Source organism: Eretmochelys imbricata, chromosome 3, assembly GCF_965152235.1.
Source record: "Eretmochelys imbricata isolate rEreImb1 chromosome 3, rEreImb1.hap1, whole genome shotgun sequence".
NCBI lineage: Eukaryota > Metazoa > Chordata > Testudines > Cheloniidae > Eretmochelys > Eretmochelys imbricata.
In genome coordinates this window covers 179,829,413-179,853,131 of record NC_135574.1, presented here as the reverse complement: position 1 = coordinate 179,853,131, position 23,719 = coordinate 179,829,413, and the positions used below count along the sequence as shown (strand labels likewise).

At 41.1% G+C, this 23,719-nt stretch overlaps 1 pseudogene; it reads right to left on the bottom strand.

Moving 5' to 3' along the window:
* Positions 1 to 640: 640 nt before the first annotated feature.
* LOC144262442 (L-lactate dehydrogenase A chain pseudogene) lies at positions 641 to 1,378 on the bottom strand (annotated as a pseudogene).
* Positions 1,379 to 23,719: the final 22,341 nt, after the last annotated feature.

Here is a 23,719-nt window from a genome sequence, read left to right as displayed (position 1 = left end):
ATTGAATCCAGATCATTGTTTGAAATATCTAGAGAAATGAAATAGATTTAATATGATAACATTCAGTTGATGGAGCCATAAATGATTCAAAAAGGAGAATGTAATAACAGTCTTGTTATAACTGTACACACCATGAAACCAATGAATTTCAAAGATCCGAGTGCTTCTATTTATGATATTTCCCTTGATCTTGATCTGAGGATACCAAAATGCCACATAAATATGCATCAAGTGCTGCTCTTTAACTTATACAATATGCAGTAACACTGTGGAAAAAAATACTATGGGATAAACTCTGTTAGATCCTCAGGTGCATGGTTTTTACCATTGGAACTGATGCAACTGCCCTGCAGAAAAAGGAACAGGAGGTGAGGAACATAAATGTGGGAAATAGTGCATGAGTATAGGTTGGGATTGGGGTGATGTTGTCACTGCAGTAATTGCTGTGGCATGCCTCTACGGCATCTCTGTGACCTGTGGGGGGAGCTTGTTACTGAAGTGTGGGCTAATGATCCAAGTATAGTTTGAGCACAAACTCAAAATCACAAACAAAGCCTATTGTTTCTAAAAGAGGTGTTGTGAAATATTTTTCAATATCAAATGTCTAACCCCTATCTCCTAAGTGATCTTTGTAATAGTTCTAGTTGGATCCATATTCCATCATTCTGATAACCTCATAGGCACTGTCCGCTACTTGTTTATGGATTTATTTCCAGTTCTGCTTGAGTATATCAGCTCCTATGTCAGGGTGAAGAGCCTTCAGGGAGACACCAGCAATATTCATTCCCGTTCCAAACAGGTACACTACAGTCTCCCTGTTCACCTGTGATGCACCCAGACTACGGATGCTCAGTCTTTTTCCCATGAGATAACAGAAATGTGCAGAGGTCCAGATTGAAGCACTATCAAAAACACGGTGTTTAGGAAAGCAACTCATCTTCCAGACTACATAGGTCAAAATATCCACTGGATTTGAGGCAAGAAGCAGCTTGCAGTTGGGCAGTCAGTTCGACAATGTGACAATGATACATTTTAAGATGTTGTGCTGGACCAAGTTAAGAACTTTGACTCTCTCCTCCTTGCTGGAAGCACTAGCAGTAATGATAACCAGCTTGGAGTGTGCCATCATACTGTCATCTTTGACAGAGACAGTCTTTGATATTCTAAAAAAGAGACTGCCTTTCTGGAGATCCAGTATCTCTACTTTCAACTTGTCCTCCAAGATATCAACAAAAGCATCATCAGCCAAATCTTTTTTCAGGATACTAATTGCACACACTATGCTCACTGTAACAATCCCAACCACAGTAATCTTCTTGTGGGCGTGACCATGCTCCTTTTTGTGAATATTTTGAATCAAGTGCTCCTTGAAAGACATCTTGCAGAGCTGGTAGATCTAGCAAAGCCTCTTCTAGTGCAAATTCTGAAGACAGTATCTCCGCCTCTGTGTCAGTACTGCCATCCTAAGTGATTAAGAAGCTAGTGGTGGGCCGGCACTGATAGCTCCTGACTTCCATCGGTCATCTTCACCCTTTAGCCCAAGATGAGGCATATATCTGCAGCAGTTGAGGATCTGCACACTAGAATGCCACAAACTACATGGCCTTAATAGAACGATCCTGATTGTTGCAAAAGGATTGGCTTTCATTCAGTTATGGGAACGGGCTGTAACCAAAAGTATGAACTGTAGAAGGCAACATCCATGGAACCGTTTCACACATCTTTAATAATCAAAAGAAAAGCTGAAGTTAGTGGAGCTATGTTGATTTGGTCCAGTGCATCTTGGTGAGACTTGAGTGTAATTTAAAAGGCAACAACTGACTTACATGAGGTTATATAACAGCCGTCAGCTTTCTATAAGGAGAGTGTATAAAAAGAAGGAAAATCGCCACATTTTTAAAAGTCCCCCTCACACACACAAACACCCCTCATACTACACAGTTGGTAACAGAACTGAATGGAGCATTCTAGATTTCTAGATGGTGTAATATGATTTTAAACAAAAAACAGACAGAAAAGGGGACAGGCAGCTTGAGGCAGACATCTTACAACAGCTAACTGCTAAATAGACTTGAAAAATCCTGTTTATTTAGACTTCATAAATTGCACAGTTCGGCGTGTATTTCCACATGATAGCACTGACAAGAGCTCTGTTTCTCTAAAGTTGCTTAAAAGGGACCTTTTAAAGGAACATCACCAAACACATTAGCTCAGATTCTCTGCCACTGAAACAGCGCTTTTATAAACTAAACACTGGATAAAGTGGAGCAAGTGTACTTTTACTGGCAAATACACTGTAATTGTAGTTATATAGTTTTACACATTGTCTATCAGGGATATAGTTTTATGCATAAGCAATTCAATGTAGCTTATCCTGCCTTTGAGGCAAAAATAGTAAATTGCCTATATTAGCTATGATCAAATGTCTGTATAATAGTCACAGTTAAATCCAAATGTGTCCTGTTATTTACTTCTCAGTTTAATCTTGTTACATCAAAGAGGCTGTTCTAGGATGACACAATAAAAGCATGTTTTAATGTATAACTTTTCAAAATTAGGTTCAGTATATTAACTTTCATCCAACCTCTCCCTGCACCCAAGACATATTCTCTTTCTCTTATTGGTAAGTGCATACCAAAGCCATAAATGCAATCCATAGCATTTCATGGTTTAAGATACAATCAGATCTTCGTTATTCAAATAGTCTCGGAGACGCTGAATTAATCATGTCTGCCCTGGTTTTGTTTGGGTCTATACCAGCGTGCTAGCAACTTGAAGCAGGGACTTGTCTCCTTAGCAGTCAGATGATGTAAATTAAACACAGCTTTGTGTTAGAGGCCATGCACTTGCATTACTATCTCTTATGATGCAGCAGTCTTCGAATGATGCAACATACATCCTTTCAGTGCAAAGGATGGGGTGCGAACATGGTTCTGCCTTCTCTTAGACTGGTTTTGGGTGGTCTGTGCCTGCAAGTTTGCTTAGAAAGAGCAGTCCTTGTTTATGACTTTGTATTGGAACAATGTAGTCCTGTATGTATGTTGAGTGCTGAACACATTGTTAGTGCTCAATAAATAATATTATTTCAGACAAATTAGGGCTCAGATACTGGAGGGAATTGTATGTTGTGAGATGTGATATTATTTTACATAGATGAGGTGCTCAGGTAAATCCAGGTGATTTCGGGTTTGACTGTATTTTAATACAGATAACAATTACATTACAGATAAGGTTGAGAGTATGTATCAGTGGGTTACGGTTAAAAACATTACAGTGCTATTATAACTGTTCCCAATTAAAGCATTGGAAACCCAGGAAATTCAATGTTAAGGTTATACTTAAAAGACAGCCAAGCACGCTAAGGTGTGGAAATGCACAGCTAAGGTACTTAAACAACCATAACTTTTCCTGGTAGTGACACCATATAATAAACATCCAGTTATAATTATTAGACAATTAATTTAAGTATTAGTTAGTGTTTTCCATAAAAGAAAGTGATATCCATATTACTGAAGGATATAATATTCTTGCGGTACTGTACATGCATTTCCCTCTTTGAAATAAATGTGTTTTGTTCAGGAGGGGTATTGTTGAAATTGTGCTATTCTACTTGTTTGTAGTGTACTGTTAGTATATGTCACTTGTTATTGTTTTGTGCACTAACAACATAGAGAAGTGTTTATTCATAAGAAAGACATGCAATTTACATGGTGTGCTCTGCACTTCAGAAATTTTCTGTTGAGAGATCATTCTAGTTAAGGAAAAAAATTTGTTGTTTTTTTCAATATACACCATATATTTGCCAATAAATGATGTGACCTTTATTGTTGCATGGTTTGAATATTTACACCATAACTTGAAATTTGTTCCATCAGATATTTTATTAAGATTTTAACATGCACTGTGTGGTGGTTAGAGCCCAGGACTGGGCATCAGGGCCTCTGTCTAGAGTTGCATTTAATTCATTATTCTTGTTTAACTGGAACATTTTTCCTCCTTCATTTTATGAGATTTTGCATTCCCAACATTCCTCTATAATTGATTTTTTCAGCAAAATAGTTGATTTCACTTCAAAACATGCAAAAGTTTCAATATTAGTTGTTTATGCTGCAAAGCCATCTTCATTCAAAACCTCTTTCATTCATAAATGAATCTCTTTTCAGATGCACACACCTAAGCAAAATTTATCTGCACACACAGATCTGCTTTCACGTTGGAAATTATGGAAACAAACCTTGAATTCTAAGTAGTTTTGAGGTATTGTTTTGTTTTTTTTAAAATATGTTGAACCTCACTTGTGCCAGACTCCATTTCTGGTTCTTCCCTGCAATTATTGATCTCTTCAAGTGAAATTCAGCACTGTGCACAAGACTATGCACCATTTAAGCCCTGCTTAAATCCAGGAAAGAATTTAACTCTGTTGTCCGAAAGTGCACTAGGATGCTCAGTGTGCAAGAAAAAGCACTCTGAACAAAGTGCATTGGTTGCATCAGATTTTCTTTCCATGCAGTACCGAAAGCAGAGCTGAGTAGGTGTAGCAATAGTTTTTATTCATGAGCCACGTAAGGGGAACAGATGGATTTTCTGCTGCTGAAAACTGACCATCTTACTCCACTGCACATAGCAATGTCTGAGTGTGGCTGGACCACCCCATGCTGGAAAGCAATGGCCTAGAGCAAGAGGCGTAGGCGTTACAGAGCGTGAATGGTGCTAGTGCATGTCCAACTGGACTCTGACTTTGCAATGTCTGAAGCAGCAGTTGGAAGTGGCTACATCAACAGTAGAGCTGGGCAAAAATTTGCAGCCAAAACTTTTTCCCACTGAAAAATGCAGGCTCAGGTCAACCAAAACATTTTGTGAATTTGTGTTGAATTCACCAAATTGTTTCAGCTGAAAAAAAAAACCCACAAAAATTGCAAAAAGATCTAAACTTTTTTTGAAACTAAATATTTTGATTTTTTTATTCAAAATTTCATTCAATTTAATTTTAAAAAAAAAAACCTCCAAATTGAAACAAAATATTTTATCTCATTTTGAACAAAATGTTTCGTTAAGCCTGAAGCATTTTTTAAAATTTTTATTCCCTGAAAAATTCTCATTTCAAATTGTTTTTTTAAAAAAATGTTCAGTACAGCCAGCGAACTGAAAGTCAATTATTCACACATTTCTACTCATCGTTTTTTGACTCCCTCAGTTTCTGCTTCTGTCAGATTTTCCTGTTAGTTATTGCTACTGCCATCCCTTCACTCATCTCCATGTCTCCGTCTTAGCTCATGTTGTTGTTATTATTTATATGTTTTATGATAGCATCTAGGAGCCCCAGTCATGAACCAGGACCCCGTTGTATTAGATGCCATACAAACAGAACAAAAAGACAGTACCTCCTCCAAAGTACTTATGATTAAGGTTAAGATTTTGTCATGAATATTTTAGTAAAAGTCATGGACAGGTCATGGGCAATAAAGAAAAATTCACAGAAGCCCGTGACCTGGTCCTGACTTTTACTAAAAATATCGATGATAAAATGAGAAGGGAATAGGCAGCTGTAGGGTGGCTGGGAGCTCTTGGACCCCCACTGCTCATGGGGGCTCAGAGCTCCAGGGTCCCCTTGCCACCAGTGGTGATGGGGAGCAGCAGGGTCCCCCTGTCCCAGGGCTGCAGCTGGGGGGCTGCAGGGTACCCCCTTGCCAGCAGCAGCTAGGAGCTGCGGGGTACCTCCTCTGTCCATGGTGGCTGAGAGCTTTGGGGCCTGCCTCAGGCAGTGGGGGGACCTTACAGCTCCCTGCCGCTATGGAGGCAGTGGGACCCTGCAGCTACCAGCCGCCAGGGCTGATGTAACGGAGATTTTTGGAAGTCATGGATTCTGTGACTTCCACAACCTCGATGACAAAACCAAAACATTACTTATGATCTGTGTAGATATCAGTTCAGTTACCATTGCTGATGACAAGCTTCCCGCAATGTGTGTGTGAACACTGAACACAAATTGTGTCGACATTATGATAGAGTCTATCTACAGCAGATTAATTTAAAATAGCCCCATGTTTGCTTATCTAGTGGTGTGTGCACCACAAAACTACATAAGAGTTTGTGACCAGATACTTTTCTGGGGCCTAGTTGGTAAAGCACTGGACTGGGACTCTGGAGACCAAGTTCGATTTCTGGCTCAGCCACTGGTCTTATGGATGACCTTGGAAAAGTCACTTCACTGCTTTCTGCCTCCGTTTCCCCATCTGTAAAATGAGGATAATGATACTGACCTTTGTAAAATACTTCCTCGTCTATTGATGAAGAGCACTATATAAGTTCCGTGCACTATGTATTATTTACACAAATTTACATAAATTATGTATTTACATAAATTCCCACTTCTTTCCAGAGATTTGAGCAGGGTATCTGAGGTGCGCCCTAAGGATCTAACTTCAAAGCATGCACATACAAGAGATTTCAGCTTAGTTCCTCACATTTGGGAGAACATTCATGTTTCACACTTTTTGAACATGCTTAATAGCACACAAAAGGGTGGAGAACTGAGCCCAGTTTGTGACTTTGGGCTCAGGCAAATTTAGGCATATATCTATATATAGGCAACTGATTTGTAAAGGCGCTACGGGCTAGACCCTCAGAGGTATTTAGATGCCTAACTTCCAATGTGGCCAAAAGCACCTGGGCCTAAAGCACCTGCAACTCCATTGACTGCAATGGGAGTTTGTAGTGGCATGGCTGGAGCAGCATCTCCTTGTAGATCTTCTGGCCACCCCACAGGTCTCCCCCAGGGGGAGAAGTCTCTGTTTCCAGTCCACTGAGGAGGGCTCCAGCCCACGAGCTAATTCTTCTTTTGGCCTTATCCCCTTCTGGGCTGGGTTGAGGGGCTCAGCTCCAAAATGTTCTACAACCAAAAGCAAACTCAACTCAGTACTGAGCCTTCCCCCAGTCTTCTAGGGGGGCGTTCCTGCCCTTTCCTTCAGACATGGTTCCCAAACAGCTTCTGAGTTGGGTGATGCTCCTCTTTGGGTTCTAACTTTCTCCCCAGTGCCTGCTCTGGCTCGTAGGTCCATTTCTTTGTGCTCTGAAATGAAGGTCCCTTCAAGCAGAGATCCAGAGCTACATCCTGTTCCTGGTCAGTCAGCTTTAACTGAGCCAGACTCTTTCCTTTAATTCCTCCCCTCCCTGCTTTCATTGGCTGCATGTCTAGCAAGGTGGAGCTGGCTGGGCCCAAAGACTCTCCTTAACTGCTTCTCTGCTAATGTGGAGCCTCTCTGTCCTGTCTCAGAGTCCAAGTGCTCAGAAACTGAAAATCAGGCTATTTAGGATCAGGAATTTAGATGTCTAACTTTAGGCACTCACACTTGAAAATACTGTCTTTAACCTCTCTGTGCTTCAGTTGCCCCATTATTAAAATGTGCATGTCATACTCATCTATTTCTGCTGCCATGAGGCTTAACTAATTCATGTTTTGTGTGGAGATCTGTTTTAGCCACAAAGTTTGCAGTCAGTTCTGCTTCTGAACATCTCCAAAGTCTGAGGTTGTTCAGATCAGGTTTTCGATTCAGATCCACCTCTAGTTCTGTATTCCAGCAAATTTTGTGAACTACCCTTAGCCACAACTTCACAGCCTGAAAACAATGAGAAAATGTACTTCTGTTTTAATTAAAGCTTATCCTAATAGGATTTTTAAACAATGTAATCAAAACTGGAGACCTTCAATGAGATTTTGGCATATTTGACCTCAGACTGGTTTGTATGCTCCCATATCCTGTTCCTCTAATTTCTCTCTTCTAAGGAATATATCAGCAGCTCACATAAATCGGCTTAGGTGCACTGAAGTCAGTAGGGTTATGCTGATTCACACCAGCTGATGATCTGGCCCTAGGACAGAAAGAATGACATCTGCTGTATGTGTGTTTCCCTATAGGATTTCCTTTTTTTCATTTTTCATCTCACCTCTCTCAATCTGAGACTTCCAATGCAATTTTTTTTCCAGCTTTCACAATCAATCAATGAGATACAGGGTTGTGGTGTGGGTTAGATTGGGAATTGGGTAGTGGTGGCTTAATGTCAGCTCTCAACTTTTATTTCTCCTTGTCAGTGTCTCCAAGGATAGTGTTTGTGGAGGACAGAGGGCTATTTAACACTCTGGGCCAGGACCCTAGTTCTACTTTGTCAACTCCAGAAATGTGTGATTTTTCTGACAAAGACTAGAAAGCCATTAGGACCTCACATTCAGTCGACAATAACAACCTAGACAGTAGTAAACTGCATGTGTTTTATTTTCCAGGAGAATATGAAGCACCATTGATATTTACATGGTAGGTTTTTGTTTATTTTTAGAGGGACAAGGAAAAAGGATCATAAATAATTCTCAGTTTGCTGTTTTAGTCTTAACTCTTGCTTTTCTTTTAAATATTAATATTTAATGTAGCCCCTTGTGAAAAGTTGTTTCAGAATCCTAATATGAACAAATGCAGGATTTTTCTTAGACTTTTTTGAATGCAGCTTACTTTTAGTATTAGCAATTCTTGGCAGTGTTGGAGATCCAAATACAACAACATTGTGCTAGGGCTTGAGACTCAGGATGAAACAGAGTACCATAGTTTCATTTTCAGTGGACCTGATTCTGCCTCCGTGAATCATGCTAAGTGGTCACTTATGCCAGAAGCACTCCCACTATTATGTGTAGGGGAATCAGTGGGACAACTCGTGGAGTAAGATACTGCTCTGCTGAGTATGGGTTGCCAAATCAGGCCCCAAGTCAGCAGAGTGAAGTGGCAAAGAACATAAACAGTATGAATAAAATTGGATTTTTAAAAATGTCTTTCTTTTTAATTATCTATGTGCTATTAGTAACACAGGTGAGGAAATGTTTTTAGCCCTTTAAATGTCCCTTTTAGGTTTTAAGATGGAAAGACCCTTGAAAGAGGTCATATCCTGAAAGATTGTCTGTACTATAACTCCCACTGGGGTCAGCATCCCTCTCTGTCTCTGACTCTTTCTCTCCATAGTATCTAAGGTAGCCCTTAGGATCTGTCCCAAACTGATATAGCTGAAATATTATTCTCGGGTCAGATGTATGCACTGCCTCCATGAAAACACTTTAGCAAGCGCTTAAGTCCACCTTAATTCAAGAAAGCACTTATCTGAGTCCCACTGACTACAAGCCAAGTGTATGTTTAAGTGCTTTCCTGAATGGTGGTGCTTTCCTAAAACTTGGAATGGACTATTCAGCAAGCCAACATTTTTCCCTCGTGCCTACCGCCATGTGCTCCAGAGCCAAAACTCTCAGTGTGTTAAAAACTTCTACCCCTTTTGATTTAGAAGTAATGCTTCAAAATGTGAACTGAGACTAAACTTATGTAGTGATGTCTGCCTGACCCTGCAAACAGCCTGAAACAGTGGTTGTGAGAAAAGTGTGAACAGTTCCCATGTGTCTCCATCTCCATGGGGTGTTAGCTGTGCTGCTATATCACCTTACAGTCTTGCAAAGCTATGTAGATACAAAATTCACAGAAAAATGCTAGCGGGAGGGCCATGGTTCACAGAGTTATCTTCTTATCTCCAGGAATGGTCATGAATTGAAAGACTTAGATACTCATGTTAGAAAATTGATGCAAGAGTGCCTTTAGGGATACATTCCCCCAATTTCTATTTCTTTGGTGTTAGGAAAATGTCCTGCGTTATTGAACAAACAATGAATGCTTCAAAGATGTCAAATTCTTGTGACTGCAGCTGTTTATTTTTAACATGTTAGTAGCTGTAGATTCATCAGTAGGCTCTAGAGTCAACTGTTTCATTGTTGATCAAAGCATGCAAGAAAGAAGAGGGACAATCATAATATGAAGGTCTGCACAATAAATTGTATATTGTCATGAGTGGGCCAAGTTTAGGTTGTGGGTGGAGACTGGGAGAGCACACCTCTCATATTGTATTAAAACCCAAAGTTGGGAAAGAATTCATCCTAAAATCTTAGAGGTGGCTCTTAAACTGTGCTCAAGTGTAACGCGGAGTCAAGGTGAAACATAGGTTTCTCATAAGGGTTCATCTCAGCCAGCTAACGTATGTACACTAGTGTGTTTGGTATAGAACATGAAATTTAAAGTGTTTTAATTAACACATTTTGAAAATACACTTTTTATTCTAGCCTAGACAAGCTAAAAATTGAGTGTGAAGATTGGCAAAGGTTCACCGAACTCTAGTAAAAGGATCTTTACAAGAGCTGTCGATTATTCACAGTTAACTCATGTGATTAACTCAAAAAATTAATCATGATTAATAAAATTAATCAGGATTAATTGCATTTTAATTGCACTGTTAAACAATAGAATACCAATTGAAATTTATTAAATATTTTGAATGTTTTTCTACATTTTCATATACATTATATTCTGTGTTGTAATTGAAATCAAAGTGTACATTATTTTATTACAAATATTTGCACTGTAAAAATAATAAACAAAAGAAATAGTATTTTTCAATTCACCTCATACAAGTACTCTAGTGCAATCTCTTTGCCGTGAAAGTGCAATTTACAAATGTAGATTTTGTTTTGTTACATGACTGCACTCAAAACCAAAACAATGTAAAACTTCAGAGCCTACAAGTCCACTCAGTCCTACTTCTTGTTCAGCCAATTGCCAAAACAAACAAGTCTGTTTACATTTACAGGAGATAATGCTGCCCTCTTCTTATTTACAATGTCACCTGAAAGTGAGAACAGGCATTTATACGGCACTTTTGTAGCTGGCATTGCAAGGTATGTATGTGCCAGATATGCTAAACAATCATATGACCCTTCATGCTACAGCCACCATTCCAGAGGACATGCTTCCATACTATTTATTTTGTTTTTTTACAGTGCAAATATTTGTAATAAAAAATAAATATAAAGTGAGCAGTGTACCCTTTGTATTCTGAGTTGTAACTGAAATCAATATATTTGAAAATGTAGAAAACATCCAAAAATACTTAAATAAATGGTATTCTATTATTGTTTAACAGTGTGATTAATCACAATATTTTTTTAATCACGCAATTAATCGTGATTATTTTTTTTAATCGCTTGATAGCCCTAATCTTTACTTAACAATAAAAAATGTTTTGGGTAAACATTTGGGTAATAGTGCTCATTAAAATCCCTAGCTGGAAATCATCCAATCGCCAGATACTGCATAAACTTCCAAACTAGCTTTGCCTGTAATACTCAGTTGTGACCTGCAATACCTACTTTATCCCGCTACGTAGTCTCTTTTGAAAAGGATTTGTCAGTTGTTCTGAATTGTGCTGAACTGAGTGGTGACTGGACAGTTGTTCATTTGGGACAAGGCTGAAACTGTAGTGACATTTTGAAAGTTGAACAGCTAATTTATCCAGAAAATATAAGATGTAGTGAAACAAATCAGGAGAAACAAATATAATAAATACTGATCAGTTAATACAATTAAGAGTCTGCTGCTTTGTCCATTCATTTTGTTTCCAGAGACAGTGACAACTATATGGATTGTGTAGCTGTTAGTTTTACTATTAATTACCAGGAGATAATTTTAAAGACTGGATTGGCCTGTTGATATTTGTTGTAGAATGGGCATTAAAAATAGTCTGCTTGATTAGTTAAGCATTTCTCACTTCACTAGTGCTCACTGAAAAATTTACCAAGTGAAGTGAAATTGGCAAAAATTTTTCCTCCATTCTGCCCAAATGGAGGGGATATTATTCAAAATCAGCATTTTGAATTGATTTTCAATCAAATGCAACAAAATGCATGGATTGTCATGAGGAGAGGTACAGTGAACAAACAGGAGAAAAGGATCTTAAATTAGAGCTGGTTAGAAAAATTCCAATGAAACATGGTTTCATCAGAATTTGCTGATTCGGAGACATTGAAATGTTGGGCAGAGATGGACCAATTTTGTTAAATTTCCAAAAGAACCGAGTCAGGGTTCCACTGGAAACCTACCAGCTTTTCTGCCAGCTCACCTGACCGGCTGTTTGGCAGACAGGGCTTCCTGGGTCTATGGCTCCAGGGTAGCTAGCCAAATGGACTGCTCCTGTGCCAGCACTTTCCCTTTCGCAGAGAATTTTGAAAAAGATGGGTTTTGTTCCTGTCATAAATATAAAGGGAAGGGTAAACACCTTTAAAATCCCTCCTGGCCAGAGGAAAAATCCTTTCACCTGTAAAGGGTTAAGAAGCTAAAGGTAACCTCGCTGGCACCTGACCAAAATGACCAATGAGGAGACAAGATACTTTCAAAAGCTGGGAGGAGGGAGAGAAACAAAGGGTCTGTGTCTGTCTATATGCTGCTTTTGCCGTGGATAGAACAGGAATGGAGTCTTAGAACTTTTAGTAAGTAATCTAGGTAGGTATGTGTTAGATTATGATTTCTTTAAATGGCTGAGAAAATAGCTGTGCTGAATAGAATGATTATTTCTGTCTGTGTGTCTTTTTTGTAACTTAAGGTTTTGCCTAGAGGGATTCTCTAGTTTTGAATCTAATTACCCTGTAAGGTATCTACCATCCTGATTTTACAGAGGTGATTCCTTTATTTCTGTTTACTTCTATTTCTATTAAAAGTCTTCTTGTAAGAAAACTGAATGCTTTTTCATTGTTCTCAGATCCAAGGGTTTGGGTCTGTGGTAACCTACGCAAATTGGTGAGGATTTTTACCAAACCTTTCCCAGGAAGTGGGGTGCAAGGGTTGGGAGGATTTTGGGGGGAAAGATGTGTCCAAACTACGTTTCCTAGTAAACCCAGTTAGAGTTTGGTGGTGGCAGTGGATATTCCAAGGACAAACGATAAAATTAATTTGTACCTTGGGGAAGTTTTAACCTAAGCTGGTAAAAGTAAGCTTAGGAGGTTTTCATGCAGGTCCCCACATCTGTACCCTAGAGTTCAGAGTGGGGGAGGAACCTTGACATGGTGGCAGAGTGGTGGGATTAATCTGAAATCATTTTTAGATCAATTTGAGATTTTTTGAACTAGAAATACAGATTTTAAAAAGGATTTTTTTTTCCTTTGGAACTGCTGGAAAGCAACTTGTTTTTTCTCTGCTTTCAGGCCAGAGGAGAGACAAAAGGGGATTATCTTTGTGAATTGCAGGTTTTCTTTGCCTGGAGGCAGGGTACTTAACCTCCTGCAGGGAAATTCACAGTCTTCATAAATCAGAAGTTTTTTTTTTTTTTCCTAAAAGTAAATAGGGTGGGTGTTCTACCCATTTGCCTGGAGACAAAAGTGGCAGGGGCTTTTTTTTTAGGATTTTGATTTTTTTACAAGGAGCACCGGTTTGAAAAGGAATTTTCTTTCCTTTAGGCTGCTGGTAAGCAGGTTTCCAAATAGTTGGAGGTTTTTTGCTTTGATTTGGGGCCAGAGCAGAGACAAAGGGAATTGTCTTTTTCTGTAGATTGACAATCACTATCAGAGAATAGGTATCCTATTCCAGCACAGCAAAATTTTACAGCCAAGTTTGTTTGTTTATTTCTAAACCTCGGGTGTAAAGTTAGTTAAAAACAGAGAGGTTAGGATGATAAAATCCACAGCTCAACAAAAGCTGGAATTAGCCAGATTTCAGGCTGAGGAAAAACAAAAGGAACATGAAAGAAAGATAGAACTCATGTGGCTGGAGAAGGAGGAGAAGGAAAAAGAGAGGAAGCATGTGGAGGAGGAGAAGGAAAAAGAGAGGAAGCATGCACTGGAGATGGAGAAGGTAAAGGCTCAGCAGAATATACCAACAAACACTAGCAATCCTTCTCCAGGTACCACTCCCCATCCCAGAAAGTTCCCCACCTACAAGGCAGGTGATGATACTGAGGCCTTCCTAGAAAACTTCGAAAGGGCCTGCCTTGGGTACAACATCTCTACTGACCAATACATGGTAGAGCTGAGGCCGCAGCTCAGTGGACCCTTAGCTGAGGTGGCGGCTGAAATGCCTAAAGAACACATGAACAAGTATGAACTGTTTAAATCCAAGGTGAGAGTCAGAATGGGGATAACACCCGAGCATTCTTGTCGGAGGTTCAGAGCCCTAAGGTGGAAACCAGACGTGTCATTTACCCGACATGCCTACCACATTGTGAAACATTGGGATGCCTGGATATCAGGAGCAAGTGTTGAATCTCGAGTAAATTTGCCCTTCCTAATGCAAATGGAACAATTCTTAGAGGGTGTTCCTGAGGAAATAGAAAGATACATCCTAGTTGGGAAGCCCAAAACTGTAATCAAAGCAGGAGAGATTGGAGCCAGATGGGTGGAGGTGGCAGAGAAGAAGAAAACTGGTCGCAGTTCGAGCGGAGACCAGAAGGGACAACCCCAGACCACACCCTATTACCGGGGGCCGCCCAAGGCCCCACCTACCTCCCAAAGAACCCTCTAGACACCTTATCGTCCCACCACCCCATTCTCCAGCAACCCACCTCGCCCTAGTGACCAGTCAGCTGGACGATGTTTTAAATGTAACGAGATGGGGCATGTAAAGGCCAACTGCCCCAAGAACCCCAACGGATTATAGTTCATTGCACCGGAATCACACCAGAGGTCCTCAGGCCCAGATGCCTCCTAGATATCCTCGGAGTGGAAGGAAACTGTGAGTGTGGGCGGGAAGAAGGTCACCGTGTGGAGGGACACCGGAGCACAAGAGTCGGCTATCCATGGTTCCTTAGTGGACCCCAATTTAATCAACCCAGAGATCCAAGTGACAATTCAACCCTTCAAGTCCAACTCTTTCAATTTGCCTGCAGCCAAGTTGCCTGTCCAGTAAAAGGGCTGGTCAGGAACGTGGACTTTTGCAGTCTATGATGATTATCCCATCCCCATGCTGTTGGGGGAAGACTTGGCCAATCATGTGAAGCTAGCCAAGAGGGTGGGAATAGTCACCTGCATCCAGGCTAAACAAGCCATCACACCTAGCTCTGTTCCAGAAACTTCTACCAGGACCCAGTCAGAGGTGATGGACCCGGATCCCAGGCCAATGTCTGCAACAGCAGTAGTGGATCCAGTCCCAGAGACCCAGACAGAGCCAGTCCCAGAACCTGAACTGGCGGAACAACCAGCACCAGACCCATTGCCAGCACTGAATCCAGTACTTACAACCCCGACACCAGAGGGTCCCACCAAACCTGAACCGGCAGCAGCCGATAACCCTAAATCAGAAGCTCAGCCGGAGCCTGAACCCCAACATAGTGTCCCAGCGGAAAGCGGTTCACAGTCAACGGAAACAGCCCCATCCCTTACATCGCATCCAGACGGACCAAGCATAGGTCCACAATCCAATGAGGAACTGATGTCTCCAGCCTCAAGGGAACAGTTCCAGACCGAACAGAAGCAGATGAAAGCCTCCAGAGAGCTTGGACGGTAGCACGGAGCAACCCACCGCCTCTCAGCTCTTCTAATCGATCCAGGTTTGTTGTAGAAAGAGGACTTTTATAGAAGGAAACTCTTTCTGGTGGACAACAGGAAGACTGCATCCTCAGAGACAGTTGGTATTTCCAACTAAATACCAGGCCAAGCTCTTGAGCTTAGCCCATGATCACCCTAGTGGCCATGCTGGGGTGAACAGGACCAAAGACCGTTTGGAGGGGTCATTCCACTGGGAGGGAATGGGCAAGGATGTTTTTACCTATGTCCAGTCTTGTGAAGTATGCCAAAGAGTGGGAAAACGCCAAGACCAGGTCAAAGCCCCTCTCCAGCCACTCTCCATCATTGAAGTTCCATTTCAGCGAGTAGCTGTGGATATTCCTGGTCCTTTTCCGAAAAAGACACCCAGAGGAAAGCAGTACATACTGACTTTCATGGATTTTGCCACCCGATGGCCAGAAGCAGTAGCTCTAAGCAACACCAGGGCTAAAAGTGTGTGCCAGGCACTAGCAGACATTTTTGCCAGGGTAGATTGGCCCTCTGACATCCTCACAGATGCAGGGACTAATTTCCTGACAGGAACTATGGAAAACCTTTGGGAAGCTCATGGGGTAAATCACTTGGTTGCCACTCCTTACCACCATCAAACAAATGGCATGGTGGAGAAGTTTAATGGAACTTTGGGGGCCATGATACATAAATTCGTAAATGAGCACTCCAATGATTGGGACCTAGTGTTGCAGCAGTTGCTCTTTGCCTACAGAACTGTACCACACCCCAGTTTAGGGTTTTCCCCATTTGAACTTGTATATGGCCGTGAGGTTAAGGGGCCATTACAGTTGGTGAAGCAGCAATGGGAGGGATTTACACCTTCTCCAGGAACTAACATTCTGGACTTTGTAACCTACCTACCCTCCGAACCTCTTTAGCCCTTGCTAAAGAAAACTTACAGGATGCTCAAAAAGAGCAAAAAACCTGGTATGATAAACATGCCAGAGAGCGTTCCTTCAAAGTAGGGGACCAGGTCATGGTCTTAAAGGCGCTCCAGGCCCATAAAATGGAAGCGCCGTGGGAAGGGCCATTCACGATCCAGGAGCGCCTGGGAGCTGTTAATTATCTCATAGCATTCCCCACCTCCAACCGAAAGCCTAAGAGGTACCATATTAATTCTCTAAAGCCCTTTTATTCCAGAGAATTAAAGGTTTGTCAGTTTACAGCCCACGGAGGAGACGACGCTGAGTGGCCTGAAGGTGTCTACTACGAAGGGAAATGTGGTGGTGGTGTGGAAGAGGTGAACCTCTCCAGGACCCTTGGGCGTATGCAGCGACAGCAGATCAAGGAGCTGTGCACTAGCTACGCGCCAACATTCTCAGCCACCCCAGGACTGATTGAACGGGCATACCACTCCATTGACACAGGTAATGCTCGCCCAATTGAAGTCCAACCTTACCGGGTGTCTCCTCAAGCTAAAACTGCTATAGAATGGGAGATCCAGGATATGTTACAGATGGGTGTAATCCGCCCCTCTGGAAGTGCACGGGCATTTCCAGTGGTTCTAGTTCTCAAACCAGATGGGGAAATACGTTTTTGCGTGGACTACCGTAAGCTAAACGCTGTAACTCGCCCAGACAACTATCCAATGCCACACACAAATGAACTATTAGAAAAACTGGGACGGGCCCAGTTTATCTCTACCTTGGACTTAACCAAGGGGTACTGGCAGGTACCGCTAGATGAATCTGCCAAGGAAAGGTCAGCCTTCACCACACATCTCGGGCTGTATGAATTTAATGTACTCCCTTTCGGGCTGCAAAATGCACCCGCCACCTTCCAAAGACTTGTAGATGGTCTCCTAGCGGGATTAGGAGAATATGCAGTAGCCTACCTTGACGATGTGGCCATATTTTTGGATTCCTGGGCAGACCACCTGGAACATCTCAACTATCTAAGAGGCTCTGAAAGTTCCAAATGCAAGAGGCAAGGGCCCATGCAATAATGGCATTAGCTTTAGGCATTTGTGTAACCTCTTCTGTCTCTGAAGGTATAAACTAAATTTGCAGCCATAATCAGGCCAATCTCTTTTTGTGTGTATGAGGCTTTGTCAGCACTGATGTTTGTAGCCACTGATATAGGGACACTGATACGGCTGCACAAGTGAAAACTCCTACAGTCAGATTTTCAAAGAACAATTTAGTTCCTCCCATTGAAGTCAATGGGAGCTTTATCATATACCATACCACTGCATTACATGGGTACACACGGTAACTTCTTCCAGTAGAGTTTCACTCAACAAAGGGAAGCAGCAGTTCCCTTATAGATTTTAATGCCGATGGGACCATTAGATTATCTCAACTGACTTCCTGAATAACACAAATGATAGAATTATACCCTCTTACTCATGTATTGAGCCCAATAACTTGGTTGATTAAAGCATATAATCCAGAAATACAATCTAGTCTATCTCCTTGTCAGTGCAGGGTTGTTCCCTACAGTATATTTTCTTGTTTTTCTCCAGGAACTTGGTTATGTAGGCAGTAGCTCTGTATCTTATGTTAATGGTTTTTGGCAGCAACTTCTGAAGTGTCACCATTTGTCATTTCAGCTAAACATAACATGTTATAAAGAGACTTATTTTATTGTGTGAGGATTAAGATTGAGCAAAAGGTTTGTTTGCATGGGGCTTTTGGAATACAAAATTGAAGGTGGGGTCATCTGCACTGACGACTGTTCAGGTTTTCTTGTCATTTTGGGTGAGCACCCACATAAACGCAATGGGTAATTTATGCTGTCCCTTCACTCTACATACTTGGATCTTGGTTTTGTTGTGAAAAGTAGACATGGAAGTCAGGATGCAGTTCTCGTATAAACATTGAGGAATAATGGATAGGTATGGAGTGGATGAGTTAGTTTACTCCTTTATCTGTGATATATTAAGTGCTTTGTTTAAAAGGAACATATTCAGATACATAACCCACCCTGAATAGCACCATACTCTATTCTCAAGGTTCTGAGTAAGGGTATCAGCCCAATAATGTGAATGTATTTTTACAGACCAAGCCATCTTTAAACATTAAAAACTTTTTTGTTATACTTTGCTTACTTATTGCTCAAGAAAATCTGGTTTTCTATTCGAAATCCAGACACATGCATTTAGAGTGCACCGCTTTCATGATAATATATTTATCATCCATCTTATTGCCAAACCACCTATTGCAGTGCTATTATTCAAAGATGCTAAAGAACCAAAATGAACTTAGCTGTTTTTTCAATGTAAAGTTTCTAATTCTTGTTAGATGGACTATTGCCTTTCAGAGATAGTTATTTCCATTGTATTGGGGTGTTTATACCACGGGGATCATTTTTGCTCTTTCTTTATCTAACAGCATGATTTTTTTTTCACACTGCTGCTGGGTTTTTCTCTAAGTATTTTAGTTCACAGACAGTTGAAGTGATCAGTGTGACAAAAAATCACTTTCAGTTTAGCCATTGACTCTTATAAATGCTATAGGCTGAAGAAAACATAATTTCAGTGGCTTTTAGAGAAGTGAAATTAAATACAATCAATGAATAAAAATTCTTTCTGACTCAAGGGTATTTTAGAACACAGGGATATAAAATGTTCATATAAGCTGGCTTAGGCAAACAGTTTACTTAAAACTCACATAACTACAAATGAAACAGACACAAGTAAATTTTGAAAGTTTTCCCTCTGAAATTTGTTTTTTAAACGTGCTGTGTCCTCAGCTACATGAAAACCTCAGGAGTTTTATGATCTCTTTCTAGATTTTATGGTATCTTTCTAGATACTCTTGTATGTGTAAGGGCCTCAGGAGGCTACTCCAGCTACTCGTGAACCTCAAAGGAAGACTCCCTTCTGAGCATGCTGCTTGCATGGGTACTCAGCCCAGATGCAGGCTCAGGATTTGACCTATGAACAAATTGCACTACTTCAGAAGGACAGGTTTGTGTCCACCGTGCTGGGATGTAAACCTGGGGTTCCAAGAACTCTAGTGTCAAACCTGATACTTAGACCCACCCTAAGCCTCTCCTGTTAGAATGTTTGGTTTCAGATTACATGGCATTTTCCCTAGTATGTTCTATTTGACTGTTGTTCGATTAGTGCAGCAGAGACCTGAACCAGAAGCCTTGTGATCCAGAAGTAGTATCCTATCAGGCAAGGTAAAATAAAGTGTTCCTACGTGGGCATGGCAGGAAGAGGTGTCTTAAGCTTAGCTCATTCTTTGCATGTTTTATAACATCATACACACAGTCATATATCAATTAGTTATGACAACATTTTATTGCATGGTATCTGTCCAATGTGGCATTGATGCAAGTCACAAGTGTGTTTGCAACAAGAATGGGAATTAAATTACATGGCAATTTTTTTCTGGTAAAGCAAATTTAGGTTTTTTTGTGCTTTCATGAAAGTGAAAAAAAAAAGCTCTGAAATATATGCTTCTGTGATTGTCATTTGTGAAGGAGCACAGGGCTTGCAATTGTATGCTGCCCATGAACTACCATGAAAGCTAGGGTGGGAGAAGTGGCAAGAAGTTCTCACGCACCGCTTCATTGTCGAGCAAGGGCAGCCCACAATCTGGCCTTAAGGGTGGAAGAGCATGTTTACTAAGGGCAGTGCACTTAACCCTGTATCAAATAACAACTTCAGTCACTTGCTGCAATGGAGAAGCAGGGAGCTACTGTGTAGAGCTGGCCCAAAAGTTTCTGACAATCCATTTCTATCAGAAAATGCTGTTTCATCAAAACTTAGACTGCAGAAATGTGTCATTTTGTTTGATGGGAAATTTTGAAGTCCTTTGTTTTCATTCCTAATTGGAACAAAAACAAATGTAGAAATTGTGGAATTTCCAATGAAATGGAGATTCTGGTCCCACACATAAGAACATAAGAATGGCCATACTGGGTCAGACCAAAGGTTCATCCAGCCCAGCATCCTGTCTGCTGACAGTGGCCAATACCAGGTGCCCCAGAGGGAGTGAACCTAACAGGTAATGATCAAGTGATCTCTCTACTGCCATCCATCTCCACCCTCTGACAAACAGAGGCTAGGGACACCATTCCTTACCCATCCTGGCTAATAGCCATTAATGGACTTGACATCCATGAATTTATCTAGTTCTCTTTTAAACCCTGTTATAGTCCTAGCCTTCACAACCTCCTCAGACAAGGAGTTCCACAGGTTGACTATGCGCTCTGTGAAGAAGAACTTCCTTTTATTTGTTTTAAACCTGCTACCCATTAATTTCATTTGGTGGCCCCTAGTTCTTATATATTGGGAACAAATAAATAACTTTTCCTTATTCACTTTCTCCATACCACTCATGATTTTATATACCTCTCTATACAGTTCTGCTACTGTATCAGCTGCTGGTATGATTGGAGGGAAAGGACCAGATAGGTTAACCTTGCCCTGTCTTGTGCAGAAGAAATTAAAAATAAAATAGGTTTGCATCCTCTTTACCACTTCGCCTTGAATAGTCCCTTGAAATGTGTTAACAACTAATGCTAAACAATCTGCTCCAGCTTATATTTACCAGTGAGATAGGTGCTGGAGCACCCCCGGAGAAAAATGTGTGGGTGCTTAGCACCCACTGGCAGCCAGCTCTCCTCCTCTCCCCACTCCCACCCGCAAGTGACTCCACTGATCAACTCCTACCCCTCCCTCCCTGTATCTCCTGAACGCTGCGAAACAGCTGTTTTGAGGCATGCAGGAGGTGCTGGGGGGAGGGTCAGGGACAGGGCATGCTTGGGGAAGGGGGTGAAAAGAGGCAGGGAAGATGTTGGGTGGGGGTTGAGTGGGAGTTGGAAGGGGGGGCAGGGAGGGCTTAGGGGAAGGGGTGGAGTGGGGGCAGGGCCTGGGACTTAGCAAGGAAAATTAGAAACTGGTGCCTGTGAGCAGTGACACTTTGAATTTGTTTCCCAGACCTAAAGAAGAGCTCTGTGTAAGCTCAAAAACTTGTCTCTCTTACCAACAGAAGTTGGTCCAATAAAAGAAGTTACCTCACTCACCTTGGCACCCAAATTTCTGACTGTTATGGAAACGTGAAATGATGTGGTCCTTCATGGCATCTTATAGGATGTACCACACTAAAATACTGTTTAATAGCACTAGAAGTAGGCATCCTTCAGTCTTGAGAGACCATGGGTATGTCCCCCTGAGAGGTAAAGAATTTACTCAGTTGGTTTTATGGCAGCCGTGAACGTGGCTGAAGAGACCCACTTGAGAGAGACAATCTCTGCTGCATCTGTCACATTTAAAGGTGATGTTTCAACCCTTTGGGTTCTGCCTTCTGAGAGCTCTTTTCTCCTCTGCTAAGCTGGACTGCTTCCTCTTGTAACTCTGGAGACCTTTGTTAAGCTTTTGTTTTCAAAAGCTGCGGTCTTGAGTGATCTTCCCATTTGTCCACATCCATGTCCATTTCTTTGAGGTTTCACTTTCATGCATCCTTGAAATGCAATTTTGGGTGTTCTTTGGGTGTTTTTCCAGGTCTTAATTCACCATAGATGATGTTCTTTGCGATGCACCCATCATTCATTCAGCATACATGCCCAAGTCAGCAGAGTTGTCTATGTTTGAGGAGTGTCTGCATGCATCTCCTCTTTGCTGATGAAGCAGCAGTGACAACCTACACTGAAGCTCATTTTTAAAACCTTATGGACAGTTTTTCCAAAGCCTGCCAAGACTTCGGGCTCACCATAAGCCTAAAAAAAGATTAACTAAAAAGCCTAACCAAAGACTAACTAACTAAAGACTAACTAAAAAGTTATAATGTGCCAAGGAGTTGAGAAAGCAGCCTCCATCAAGATCAACAACTATGACCTTGAAGTGGTAAACAAGTTCACATACATAGGGTCCATGATCACAGTCAACCTTTCACTTGAAATGGAACTCAACATCCACATCAGAAAAGCCACAACAATGTCTAGACTGAACAAGAGGGTATGGCAAAACAACAAACTGACAGAACGCACAAAGATCTGTGTGTATCCTGCATGTGTTATCAGCACACTTTTGAATGGGAGCGAGGCATGGACCTTATACTCTCATCAGGAAAAGAGACTCAACAGCTTTCATATGCTTTGCCTTCATTGAATTTTTGGAATCTCCTGGAGGGACAGAGTCAACACTGAGCTCCTCAAGTGGGCCAGCATACCGCATATGCAAACACTCCTTAATGGCACTATGTCGATTGGATTTATGTGGGTATTCAGTGTATTGGAAGACTTATTACTATGACACCACAAAATTTGATGGAGTCATGTATAAATTCCTTGGGAGAGCAAACAGACTTTATATCCGAAAATATAATTCACTAACATTTACTTTAAAAAAGAATAATGTGCACAATGCTTTAAACCACAATTGCTTGTGAAGAACAGAAATAAATAGGTCTTTATTCTCTCTTGCTTAACTTTTTAGCTATTTAATCAATTCTGTGCAGCAGCAGTTTACTTTTCTGTTTTAATCTTTTTTGGCACAGCAAAGCTATGTCTACACATACACTGCTGCAGCAGCACAGCTGCAGTGCTTCAGTGTAGACACTCACTACAGCAAAGAGGAGTGTTTCCCATCACTGTAGTTAATCCGTCTCCCTGAGAGATGGTAGCTAGGTCAATGGAAGAATTCTTCTGTCAACCTAGTGGTGTCTACACCAGGGGTTAGGTAGATATAACTATGTGACTCAGGGTATGTGGATTTTTCACATCCCTGAGTGATATAGCTGGGTTGATTTTAACCTTTTAATGTAGATCTGGCCTAGATTTGATAACAAAACTTCAAGACTTAACTTTTTCAAGACAAACTCGAGGAAGATAATGTATATATAGTCTGAGTGCAAAGAATATGCAAATAAATTATTGTTGATAGACAAATAGCTTGACTTGTAAAAAGCAGCATTATTCTGACTGCAAAGTACTGTAGAAACATTTTCAGTCACAGCACTATGTGTTTTATCCTTTTTCTGGAGTAGATAATGACCTGCTAGTGGTCATTAATCTCCTGACAGGACAGACCTAAATTAACAAAGGAATGGCCAGACTGGGTCAGACCAATGGTTCATATAGCACAGTATCCTGTCTACCTACAGTGGCTGGTGCCTGATACTTCAGAGGGAATGAACAGAACAGGAAATTATTGAGCAATCCATCCATTCGCAGCTTCTGGCAGTCAGAGGTTTAGGGACACCGAGAGCCTAGGTTGCATCCCTGATCATCTTAGTTAAAAGCCATTGACAGACCTAACCTCCATGAACTTAATTAGATGAGCATGTCTTCGTTTATATTAGAAAAGGAATAAAAACATTTCGTATAAATATTCTTATAAGGAATTTCCGATAAAATAATATGCAAATGGCTGAT